The sequence below is a fragment of the Pteropus alecto genome, unplaced genomic scaffold (genome assembly GCF_000325575.1).
Source record: "Pteropus alecto unplaced genomic scaffold, ASM32557v1 scaffold45, whole genome shotgun sequence".
Lineage (NCBI taxonomy): Eukaryota > Metazoa > Chordata > Mammalia > Chiroptera > Pteropodidae > Pteropus > Pteropus alecto.
The window spans coordinates 9,404,901-9,418,455 of NW_006442491.1; the positions used below are offsets into that span (position 1 = coordinate 9,404,901).

Below are 13,555 nucleotides of genomic sequence, written 5' to 3' on the forward strand. Positions count from 1 at the left end.
ACAGTCTCCCCAGAGGACTAGAGACCTCAGATGGTTTGAATAAATGTCAAAACTGGCTTTTAAAATGGCATTTAGAATTGAGTAATAGCGTAGTCTACAGAAATTGTAGCTTAAAGCTCACATATGATGGATATTGAATACACAATTCTGAACACAGTTAATTTCTCTAAAAGAAGCATACTAAAAGAACATAACAATCAGAATGCAAAAGAATGGGAAAATAATTAGAATTTAATAAGACTTGCTCTCCTTCAGTGAAAAGAAGCAAAGTTAATAAACCTAAAAGTAGGTTTATCTTCTATCTTGTCCCTTAAGCCTGCCATTTTTTATGTCTTCATTGTATTCCAAATGCATTCAGAAATATGAATGTCTACCAACAATATATTTTGGAATATTTCTTGAAATACATTTAATAAGTTACAAACTGTTATGAACACTGAAGATACAGCTATAAGAAAAAAAATCCTCTGATTTCTTGAATAAGAAAACACACTAATAAGAAAATTTTCTTTTTCTTATTTATTTTCACACATTGAAGAGCTATTTGGGAAATTTGAAAAGGGTATGACATACAAGCTTTTCTGAATCAAGGACCCCTAAATTGCTTCCTTTGGACCTCATTTTTATCAATTGGTGTTTGGTCCCCAGCCAAATCTCACCTTTTGTGGCCCTCAGATACCTGAACTATTAGGACGCCAAGTTTTCCAGCAGCAAAGCCTTACTGAGGAGTTGTTTTGCCAATAATTTTTTTAGGGTGTGCTGTCAAGAGAAAACAGTAAGGGAGTGAGAGAAGCAAGATGGAGCAGGAAAAGGGGCTGAGCAACATCGTGGTCTCAGCTAGAGTCTAGCTTCAGTCTGATCCCATGAGAAGATCTGGAGTGTGAATTAAATTACAGATTGGTTTCAGCTGGAAGCGAAAGGGTACACTTTAAATTCCCAGCATGATTTAGCCATTGGCCATGACAACCTCTTACCTGGAATAGGTGGAACATGGATACTGGGGGATAAACTCCCAGGCATCTCTAGGTGAGGTGGCTCCCATTAGCTTAGGACAACTGAAGGATGGATACCCAAGTCCAATAAAAGAGTATCTAGGCAGAGCAACAACAGCATCTACCCTGGTATAAAAGTTCTGAGATTTTCAGGGAGGCAAGCAACCAAAGGGGGCAGACTGAAAATCTAAAGGATGAAAATAACGCTTCTATTTGAAATAATCTGAAAATTTTCTCAGTGATGCCCAAGGCTACTTCTAGCCATATATTCTTTAATACCTAGCCTGGCTGCATTTATTCCCCAATCCCAATAAATCCAGAGCACTATTATTCAGTGAGTAGTAGAGAAAGTCTTTCCAGAACTGTCAAGCTAGACCCAACATTAGAGATCTTCTGGTCCAACAGCTTTCAGACATTTGTATCTAAGAGCTGTCATTTACCAGGAATTTTGTGAAAATCCAATGTGTAGATCTAATGAAAGGAGACTCCTGCTGGTTGGAGGATGGAAGATGGATGCCAATTCTTCGTAGATTTTGGTGGCTCCCATTGGGCTGCAAAAGACGCATTTTTCCCTCCAACTATTATCATATGTCTTAGGTCGGACTCCCCATGTATAGAGCCGCCTGTTGGGGTTCTTGCAAGCGATGTATTGATGTATTGGCTTCAGGGAAAACCTATAAGAGAGAAAGAAAAGCAGAATATGGCTGGAAAGAAGCTAGGCAAGGATGTGGGCTGAGATAAAACAAACAAAAACAGTGATCTAGTCAAACTTTACCCTGTGTATTTGTGTCCCTGAGAGGTCAAGAAATTTGCTCTTGGCCTTGCAGCTTGCTAGCGCTGGATCAGGACTTGAAGGCAGATGGGCTCATGCTTATTTCAAGGCTATTCTCATGATGCCTGTTTCAGGATAGGTTTCCTAAAAGCTGATCCTGAAAAGTGTTATTATTTTGCAAGTGTTTTATTGAGAAGGTGATCTCAGAAGAAACCTTCAAGGAAGTGAGGGAAACAGAACAAAGGAATAAGGTGAGCAAGGAAATGATGTATTCTGGGGTCTGGGTTAAGGCTGATCCCATCAAGAAGCTTGAATGGTACCATAGCTATGTCTTAAATTGAGACAAGGGACCAAGATTTTATACCCCAGTATTAATCAGTCATTGTTTGGGGCTGTAGGGAAGATACAGCTTCCCCAGTATTTTTTTGAAGAGGCAGTGCCAGTTGGCCAAGGGCAGTGCTGTGGATATGAAGCAGCTGAGAGTCATTAACTTTAACATTCACAACAGCTGGTGGAGGGTCTAAACAGAGGTGTACAGGGCAGGCACTGAGAGCTTTTACTACAATACCTCATGGGCTCCCTTGTAGTTTCAGTCACTTAATGTGAATATCAACACAATACAAGCCCGAACTCAGAGCGGTATCTAAGGAACTGCTTGAAAAGGCACAATCACAGCTACCGCCCACAGTTTCCATTTGGTCTTCTGTTTTTTTTCCCCCCATAGTGTGAATTTTATCAAAGATTTTTTTTAAAAATATGCTTCCATTTAAGTTCTCTCTGAAGAAGCCAACTTTTGATTCCAAAAGGAAGTTGCCAAAAATATAGATAAACCTCTATGTGCGTTGAGGAGATTCACAGCTTCTGTTAAGGCTGTTCCTTTCCAGTCTCAGTGGTGAATCTGTGCAGAGAGAGTGCCCTGCCCAGCAGACCCCTGCCCTCCACACCCCCATTCCTCCTCATCCAGCTTGCAGTCACACCCACAGGATGTTTCTGGGTGTGTTACTATGGCTACCCAATTCTGGATAGTCTCTGTGGGTTTTAAATAGGCATACAATTAGTTGTTTTGTTACATTTTGATATTTTGTTGTTTTCCTCCCTTGAGTCTTTATTTTGGGCAGGGGGTGGGGGGGTGGGGGGGTGGCTCTTATCACCATGAAATTCAATTGAACTTTTTAAAATGAGGTTTTGAAGGCCTTTTTGTATTGCTCTTGGTTTTAAGAGGAGAGAAGATATTAGCGAAAGGTATCTTTATGCAAAGATGTCAACCAGGGTCCTAGAACTGGAAATGTCCCTAAAGATCTAAATCATGTGTTTTCAAACTGTTTCCTGAGGAGCCCTTGCATTCCTCAGAGTTGGTTTTCAGAGCCATGGAGAAAGATAGAACACTGGACACAAGCACATACCATCATAGAAATTAAAGTAGTTGCATTTTTTATCAGTTTTACATACTATTTTGTATTCCATAAAAGTATTTGAGTGGCTAGTTAAAATTTTTAAAAAGGTTTGAAAGCCAGGATTTAGTCTGGAATAGACGCCGAGAGTCACAATCCATTTTTCCTCAGCACTTATTTCTATGCACATCACTTGCATGTCTTTGCCTAATGATTTTCTTTGCTTGCAGGAGCCTGCTCACCACACAGGCTGGCTGGATATGCCAGGCAAGTAACACCTCCTAGGAGCAGCCCTCAGCCACAGATGATAGTAGTGAGTGTATAAATGTCTCAGCTCCCTCACCTCTCAGGTGGAACATCTCTGAAGCAGGTGGTCTACCCTGCCTCCCAGGCTTCCCCTGGGGGATTAAGCCCAGGTGCCCACAAAGGTAACCAGTTTGATACTACACCCCCTATTCGCTGTTCTCCCCCCCACCCCGCCGGTGTCTCACTTCCCTACCAATGTTTCCTGGGCTCCCTTCCTCGATAAATTACTTGCTCTCGGACCCTTATCTCAGGGTCAGCTTGTGGGGCAACACAATCAGCTTCTGGGGCAGCCCAAACATAGCCCAGTTCTGTTCAATTCACACATCAACACAAGGCGTTCAAAGGAAAAATTGTTATACTTTTTCCCTGTAAATTTTACATTCTTCTTTTTCTTTAAAGATAACATTAAACTGATTTATTTTAAATGATTGAATTATGAAGGAATGACTTCTTACTGAGGACATAGGCAATTTTAGTCAATGTACTAAAATCAGCAAGCCAATGACAGGAAAACCTCCATGTGACCAGTGAGTAAATTCTATCATCCTCAATTCATTCTTTTCTTACAGACCGGTGGTCCTCAATAATATATATTGTTGATTACACGTCAAGTGGTTACATGAAAATTAACAATGCATATAAATTATATCAAAAAATCATATCAAAAATATGGCTTAATGTAGAGTTCAAGTACTATGACTGTACTTTCCTTTATCAAATATATGACATTTAGTCAATATTATTTAGTTTATCTCTAGTTATGTAAATTGGGAGATTATATGAATTTTCTACTTTTCTGAATAAAGAGATAAAGGAATAGAATGGAGCTAAATTTCTTTCCCAAACATTCTGCTTTTATATATTAAAATTTTACTTCTTTTTCAATAATAAATTCTCATGGCTTCAGTACTGTTTACCTCTTTTATAATCTTATGTGGAATTGTGAGGCCTCTACAATGATGCAGGTTTCTTCCCAGTCAGATCTTCTCCTGGCATTAACTTCCAATCTTTGAAATGTATAGAAGAGAGAGCCTAAGGGCATAAGAGGAGAAACAGCAAGACCAAGGTGACTCACCTCTTTGGAATGTATAAAAACATCCCCTCCCAGGACCTTACAAAAGTCGATCCTTTTAATGGAGGTAGCAAAGATGTAGTTGCTGCCTCTGTTGCTTCTCATGAATTAAAAAGTTGATTCTTGGAGAATTTGCTAGATTTTTTCACTGATGGCCCCAATTAATGGTGTTCCTATATCCATTCTCACTCCCCTATGACTTTGTAATACTCACCCTCTTTGACTCTGGGTTTTACTAGTCATTTGCTTTGGCCAAAAAAATTTACCAGAAGTGATTTTATGTAGTTTAGAGACTAGGCCTCAAGAGCCCTTTGTTCTATCTATTGGAACTCTGCCTCGGCGATGAGAACAAGCTGGGGCTATCCTTGAAGACTATGAAGAAGAGAACCAAGGTGCCCCACACCACACCCAACCAGCTGCCTGAACCAGAGCTGACTAGACAGGACCAGGGGACAAATGAAGAATCATGCAAGAGCCTAAAGGAGCCTATCCGAGACCTGAAGAATCTCTCAGCTAATCCCAGTGCAAGCTGCCAACCTACATAATCATGAGCTAAATGAATAGTATTTGTCTTAAGACACTGAGTTATGGGATCATTTGTTATGCAACAATAGTTAACTAGTATATGTCCTTACTCTGAAAAAAAACTTAAGACAATGTTTATAACATTCAATGAGTTTAAAGTACCTACAGAACCAAGTCAAAGCACCTTACCTTTGCACAGAAGGAATTTCCAGTTCAGCTTCTACTTACCTTTCCAGCCTCATACTCGCCTCATAAAACCACTGTATACAAGCAATGAACATGCCCCAATGAAGTTATCTCCTTTCTTTGAAAAAGTCCCCCTGCCTTTCCTTGTGAAATAATAATGGCACAGTAACAACATTTAAAGTGTACTATGTACAATGTACTGTTTTAAGGATTTTACAATGATTATTTCATTTAATTTTTACCACATTTCTACAAGAAAAGTGCTATCATTATTCCCAGTTTATACATGAGAAAACTGAAGCATAAAGAATTTAAGTAATTTGTTCAAGGTAATACAGAGGTCAAGGGCTTTTTTAACCATTGCCCTCTCCTATTCTGTGCCTGGTACTCTCATTTCAAGACCTAGCTTCCCCAACAGAGTCACCCTTATGTAGCACTCTTTGTGTTCCAGGAAGCATTCAAAGAACTTTGCATACATTGAGTATTTAATCCACTCAACAGCCTGTAGCTATTATTGTCCACCATTTTCCCTATTTTACAGAGGAAGAAACTGAGGCACACACAAGAGGTCAAGTTACTTGCTCAGTGTCACACAGTATGTAAGTGACAGAATCTGGATTCAAGCAGAGCCCAGCTAGCTCCAAAATTCAGGCTCTGTACTATCACACACTATCGTCTCTCGTGTCACTTGCTCACATCAGAGACAACTGTCTGTTCCATCTTCAGGGATTCTTACCTTCTATTGTTTTCTCACACCTTCTTAGACAGACAACTGTTCTAGCTTTTGCGTTTTTTTTTTTTTTCCAAAATTTAACTTTCTGACTGTCCATCTTCTTATGAAAGAATTTACAAAATTAGGGATTGTATTTGGATTCATAAAAAACATAGGATTCCCTTTGGGAAGAGAATCTTTCCATCAGTCTTGTCTAATGTGAAACCATAGATTACATATCCGCACATTTAAGGATAAGGAGCTTATAGTGAACACTGGAACTGTGCTGCACAGGTGCCCTAACTGGACTGGTGCACCCAGTCCCAGGTACCAGAGTGTTAGATGCTATCAGTTTACAGCTTCCTTCTTCTCCAGAGGATTGGACTTTTATTGGATGAACAGTCTAGGAGGTTCCACCAACCAATGACTGAGTAATATGGAGATTCAAAATACTTACCCCTGCCTCAAGCAGGAAAAACTGCAGTGAGATTTATACTCTAGAGCTCTAAGTGGAATATAGCTGCAGCTAGTTTCCAGCTGAATCCACATCTTTTCTTGGCTCTTTCCCCTTTCTCATCCTGCTCTCCTCACTGCTTTGCAGGTTTTTCTTAGAGTCTTTGTTCAATAGATGCAAGAGGATCCTCGACTCAGGCTCTGCTTCTAAGGAATCCAACCTACAATAAGAGATTTTCAAAGATGGGAAGCAATTTCATTGTGGATAAAAGTAGTGTTTATTCAAGGAAAGTGCTATAAATTTTTTCTTATGACAATATGTTTTTTTCTGATATCTGAGGCTGAAAAAAATATATTTCTGAGCAAAATTAAGCCTGTATCTGCTCTTATATATAAGATAGGGCAACATTAGCTGCTGTAACAAACAGACTTCAAAATGTAATGGGTCAAATAAGGTACCAGTTTATTTCTCTTTTATGTGTCAGTTGGGTTCCAGGTTATTGGGCCACTCGACTCCACACAATCGTACAGACTTGAGCATCATCTCATATTGTTCCATTATGCCCTACTTAAAGTGGTGTTCTTTTCTGCATGTTGAAAGCTACGGTACAGAAGCTGGTTTGCAGCAGCATGTGAAGGAAACACATCAGCCCATTTAAAGTGTATGTTCAGTAGTGATGTCACTTTTGTTCACATTGCACTGGTGAGAACCAAGTCACCACACCCAGCTACAAATGAGGGTGGATGCTGCAGTGTATCTGGTCAACCTAGTAGCATTCTATTACTGCAGAAGGAAAAATAAAAAGAAGGGAATGGATTTTGGTGAAGAGTCAGCAATTCCTGCCATAATCCTTATTATTAGTTTTGCATTGGCTCACTATCTTTTCTAACATTCAATATAAAGTAAAATGAGGACACATAAGGTAACAACTTTTTAAATTAACTGCAGTCTGTCTTTTGTGACTTCAAAGCTTGAAAAACCTGATTTAGAAAATATCTTATCTCCTTAAATGTGTCTATTGTAGGAAATAGTGTTAGCTCATAAATTGTACCTGATATTAATTATTAAGTTATAAATGAAGTCATTACTTGTTTTGTTTTGTTTTGTTTTTTTCATTCCATCTTCAATATCAGGGTTGCTCAGTAGAATTTTTTGTGCTTTCCAAGACAGTAGCCATTAGACACACATGACTACTGAATACTTAAAAGGAGACTAGAAAGAGTGACGAATCGAATTAGAGCTTTTATTTAATTTAATTCCTTTAAATTTAAAGTACTCCATGTGGCTACTTGCTACATACTAAACAGAACAGCTTTATATAATATATAAAAATTCCGGTAAGAGAGAAAGCAATTTAGTTTGTCTTTCAGCAATTGCATTTACCAAATTTGTATTGATGATTCCTCTAACAGCTTCTGATCCAAACACAAGGCAAATCTTTGTTTCTTCACAGTTCACCATTCTTGCTGCTATATTTCAGCACCAGACAGAACAGTTGGCACACAGTAGGCTTTTAGTAAATATTCACGTAAGTAAATAAATAAATGAATGGTATATGCTCTGTCTAGCTGAACTAGGTCTGCTATATATATTGTGACTTGACCTAGCTTCTAGTTCAGAACATTTTGCAATGCAAGTAACCAACATGCATCGACACGGATGAATCTCCAAAACATCAATCTAAGTGAAAAAAGTCAGAATCAAAAGGCTACATAATGTATGATTCCACTTATATAATATGCTGGAAAAGGCAAAACTATAGAGACAGAAAATATAGCAATATTAAAAAGGGGAGTCGATCACAAAGAAATACAGGGCTCTAGGGTGATGGGAATAGTCTATATAATGATTGTGATGGTAGTCATATGATGACTTATCTGTAAAACTCCAAAATTGTACTCCTAAAAAGTGTGAATTTTAGTACATAGAAATTTTTATCTCAATGTACCTGACCGAGAGAGAGAGAGAGAGAGAGAGAGAGAGACCTCAATATACCTGACCGAGAGAGAGAGAGAGAGAGAGAAGAAAAAAAGAAAAAGAAATGTCCTCCAAGAATTTAATACATCGCTGTTCTTATGTCAGTCAGTTAACTATTCTTATTTTGGGCTATTTTTTCCTCTGACAGAAAAAGGAAAGATTGGGGTAGGGGGGAGGAGTGCTCTCAGTTGCTATAATTGGGCCCTTCTTTAAATCTCATTTTAACAAAAATAAGCCAAAATAAATGACACGCTGGTGACTTGGCGGCACAAAGAAGAAACGAAGCAGACAAAATAAAATAACATGATTTCATTTGTTGAAATTTATAAAGTCATTTATTTATACTGATTACAGCTGTGTAAATAGCCGTCATGGGGCATACAGGGGCTTTTGCAACTTTTGTTCTTTTTGCATCCAATTTCCTCTCTGAGAAGGTTAACCTGTTGGAGTTGGATGCATACAAGAAGCTTAAAAGAACACAGACCTTGAGGACAATGCTCAACTGGCACCAAAACATACTACTTGGTAGATTACCAAAATCGAGCCTGATTTCCAATTGGAACTATAACTCGAGACATATTTAATAGACAACAAAACTTGGATTGTTTATTGCTTATAAGCCTCTCTGAAAAATGCCAATATTTTTTATCAGTGTTTCAGACCATGGGGAAGAATGAAGCTAGGAAAATGTAAACTGTTGGTGCATTGAGCATACACTATTTTCTTCAGTGCTTATCAGCTTATAATAGAGATTTACAGGCTCCGTTCAGTGTAATAATAAAGGAATTATCTTTAAATCAAGGATCAGCTGTTTCAGTTTAACAGATGACATACAGAAGAAGCAGACCTAATTTGGGAGTTATACATACCCTTTCTTCTCTTCCTCACCCTGCTGGTGGTTGCCCTGTTGCTCCTCTAGATTTAATGCCAGGTGGCATCTTGTGGTTGAATTGGGGTGGAAAGGAGGAAAGGAGAGGAGAGTCATAGTGGGCAGTCAATTTACTGTCATAAAAGAACTGGAATACACCACATTCATACACTGAATTAATTACTATTTTTTACTTTAGGCCATCTTAACAACCTGGAGTATGAAGGGAAAGAAGAATTTGGGGGTAAGTGCCACTTAATAGTTGAAGTAAACATTCAATAAGTATTTCAGATTACTACAAATTTCCAATAAGCAATCTCTTGTTTGAACCATAACCCACTGGCCTCATATCTAAAAGTCTGCAAGATCCTTACAGTAAAAGTATCTAAGAACTCTACAGTTCGGATCTTTTGCAGTCCTTATGATGAACTCTAAAAAAGACTGATTTTGAAAAAAATTGAAATATCATGTATGTGAAGTTTATGTTATTTTTATTCACATTTAGATCATTTAATTTTTCCATTATTTATTTATTCATTCAAAACTATAACGCTCATGTGACTTGTGATCAATAAAAGTTAACCATGAATGTCCAGTCTACTCATTCATTTCACATATATTAGCCAGGCATTTCCCATGTTGGATGTGACAGATGGTAACAAGTCAACAAGATAGGCAAATTCTACATCCTTCATAAAACTTCATATCCTAGGGCAAACAAGGAAACAAAAGCAAATAAATATACAAAAGTGATTAAACAGTGTGGTAAATAAATGAAAGAAATAGGTGATGAAGTAAAAAAAAAAAAAAAAAAAAAAGGCTACTATAAAAGGCCTAAGAGGGACTGTGTTTGGGAAACCATCTCTATCTCCCTTGGTGGCTAATGCCTGAAATGCATTGGCATGATGTGGCTTTTATAGCTGAAAGGAAGTTGGGAAATCATTGATTCTACATTTTACATGTAAAAAAATGGCAGGTTTCATATGATTTCACTTATATGTGGAATCTGAGGAACAAAAAAGAATGAACTAATCAAAAACATACTCACAAATATAGAGGACAATCTGGTGACAGCCAGATGGGAGAGGAATTGGGAAACTGGGAAAATGGGGTGAAGGGTTAAAGAAATACAAATTAGTAGTCTGTAGATGGTCATGGAGATGGGGAGCATTGCATAGGGAATGCAGTTGGCATTAATGTAATGGCTAGGTGGAGAGCCAGAGGAAAGCAAAAGCAATTAGGGGGATCATTTTATAAACTATATAAATGTCTAAACAATGTAGTATATAATTGAAACTAATAAAATAAAATTTAAAACAAACGAACAAACAAACACGGGTTCTTTGTCTGATAGTAAAACCAGACTAGGCTATGCCACATGAAAAGGTTTGGGTGGGCACTTGTAGCTAGAGCCACTGCAAATATTAAGGAGAAATAAGAGTCATCAGAATCTCATGTTATGAATCTTTGTGATACCTCATTTTTCCCCCTACACTCAAACCTCTTTTAAATCTCTCTGCCAACTCAGACAATTGATTTTGGAATCATGTGCACTGGTGCTTTGGAGAAATCTTCAGGATATAGCTTTATATAACCACTTCCATTGTAGAATTCTCCTTTGTGGCCCAAAGAAACAATATCATCAACAATTGCATTTGCTGACATTGATATAGTACCTCACAAGACACAAAGCCTGTTTATGTACAATAGTGCATTTGATTCTTGCAATATAGTTAGGAAGATATTGTTATTTCCACCTTATAAAAGAGGAATCAGGCCTTAGGAGGCCACACGACCTGTCCAAGTTCACATAGCTTATTCTAAATGGCAAAGCTATAGCTTGATTCCAGGTACTGGTTTGCTCAGGACTGAGGGGGACTTTCAAGTGCTAAAACCAAAACAGTTCCAATTAAACCAAGTCAATTGGTTAACCCAAATCCCAGGTTCACTTATGCCTAGTGAGCTTGCCACCAAATAACAGCTAGAGCAGGACTCTGGATTTTGTTCTTTCTCAAAGTCCTAGGCAAGTAATTTCTTTTAACTTGTGTCCTAGAGATCTTTAGTGAGTCACCATCCTCCAGCAGCTGTTTATATCATAGTATAGTGCCATACTGTTGTATGGCAACTTTCTAGGCTCTTCTTTGCCTAATGGGAGCCTTGTTTGGAGAAGAGGAAGGGAGTTATTTTAAAAGTTTTGTATACATCTCATCAGGGTATTTGGCAATGCAACACTCATGCTGGGTTAATCATTGCCGTGGGTGTCTCGGGAAAGACAGTGAGCAATTTTATGAAAATTTTAGAGTCAGTAGCATTACTCCCACAACATGGAAAGGAAGGACAGAGGGGAAGTTGAACAGCCCCTCAATGTAATTTGAGCTCGAGGGAAATGCAGCCCCAACAAATAACAAAAGACCAATAAGTTCCCTTTGCAACCATTCTACTGCATATATGCAAACAAGTTAGAATAACAACTAAAGAAGATATTTCAGACAAAAATAATTTAATTGAGTTTTTTAGTTGTTAAGTTCTATATAATTTTCTTAAATATTCAAGAAAAAAACCTGGTTCTCTTCATGAGAGCAAGTAACATATATTGAGTGTTTATCATATGTCAGATACTCATTTCAACATTTTATTGTATCAATTACTGTACTCATTAACTGTATCAAATCATCACAATACGCATAGTGAAGGTACTTTATTTATTACCCTCATTTTCAGTAGGAGAAACAAGACACAGAATGCTTAGAAAACTACAGAAGAAACACATTCATTATGTGAAGAAGCCAGGATTTGAACTCACATTCTCTGGCTCGAGTCTACATCATTAAGTGGCACACTGCACTGCTTCTCCTTGGTTCCAAGAAACAATTTCTGTTCATGAAGACTGGTACCAAAATCTCCAGATGTGCACAACTATAAATAATAGCAGAATGATACCTTACCCATAGAGAAGATTTAAAGAATAGCTCTTCGACAGGTAAAGACCATTGGTTTGGCTTCCTCAGCATTTAATGACAGTTGAAACTCAATCAAAAAAGAGCCCATCCAAATGCTATTGTTTACATTTAATTAAAATTTTCTCTCTAGAAAGTTTTTCCTTAGACTATATACACATGATTTCTAAGTTAAATGGTAGTAAAGTAATTGAGTCCATCACACATTTTCTCTACCTTTATAAACATATCCAAGGATATCAACAGGTTAAAAACAAAAATTGACAATAACAATGCAAACAAAAGTTAGAAAAAGACAAAACACCAAGTGGGAGAAGAATTTCTACTAACTATAGTGACAGGGGGTTGGGTTAAGGACTTTATTCTTAGACTACACAATATTTACTTTGTACTCAGAACAAAATTGAAACAGGACCTGAACAGACCTTGAGAAGATAAAAAAAGACTGATTCCTCCTTACTTGTTGAACTACACCTTGAATGAAGGTGCCGCACCACTCAGAAAGATGGACGGCCACATCCCAAAAGCTAAGAAATCATTCCCTGATCCATCCAGAAGGTCCTTCCTCCACCTGTGGTCCTGCCAGCTTTTCTTTTTCTCTTTGCATCCTTAGGAGACTACAGTTCCTGGCATGCACTGTGGCAGAAGGTGAAGTGGGAGGCTTAGAGATGGTTGTGTCCCAAAAGGTTCAGTTACATAAGGATGAGTCTTGTAAGACAAGAGAGAAATAAGAGGACTTTCAGAATAAACTAGGTTGGGTGTGGGTTTAAAAAAAAAGTAAGTTGGGAGAAGAAGTATGTCAGAATCAATCTCTGGCTATAATTTACAGGAAGCAGAGAGAAGGCCATAAACACGGTCAATCACATTTTAACTAGTAAACACTTAAACTCATTGGGGGACAATTAATCTGAAAACACCAATATAAGCTTTTTTTTTAACATATGGGATACAAAATGTTTCGAAAGATTATATGCCTAAAAAAGTTTTTTCTACATTCCATAATATAAATTAGATCATATGTATCTTCATTTCTTTTCACAGAAGAAAGGAAATATTTTTAGATTAACTGAAAAATTTGACCATACTCAATACCATATCTAAGACCATATCCAATACCACAACAAATATTTCAATAAACAAGTGAAAAACAGCAGAAAATCAATCTCAATAGATAAAAAATAATAATATTCAATAAATATTATTCAATAAAACTAGGAATTGTTTAAAAATTAAGAAGAAAAAACCCTATAATTTGAAAATTAATAACTCTCTATATGCTTCTAAAGAATTATTAAGTCATAGAAAAAAACATTTCAAGTAGATGATATTTAGATTATAACAAA

The 13,555-nt window shown here is 37.4% G+C and overlaps 1 long non-coding RNA gene across 1 annotated transcript; it reads right to left on the reverse strand.

The window, feature by feature from the left end:
* Window positions 1-504: 504 nt before the first annotated feature.
* LOC112471025 lies at window positions 505-6,602 on the reverse strand. Its single transcript, XR_003043189.1, has 3 exons — window positions 6,414-6,602; window positions 4,379-4,493; window positions 505-1,666 (listed from the first exon to the last, which is right to left on the reverse strand). It is a non-coding gene; the product is annotated as an uncharacterized LOC112471025 (long non-coding RNA).
* Window positions 6,603-13,555: the final 6,953 nt, after the last annotated feature.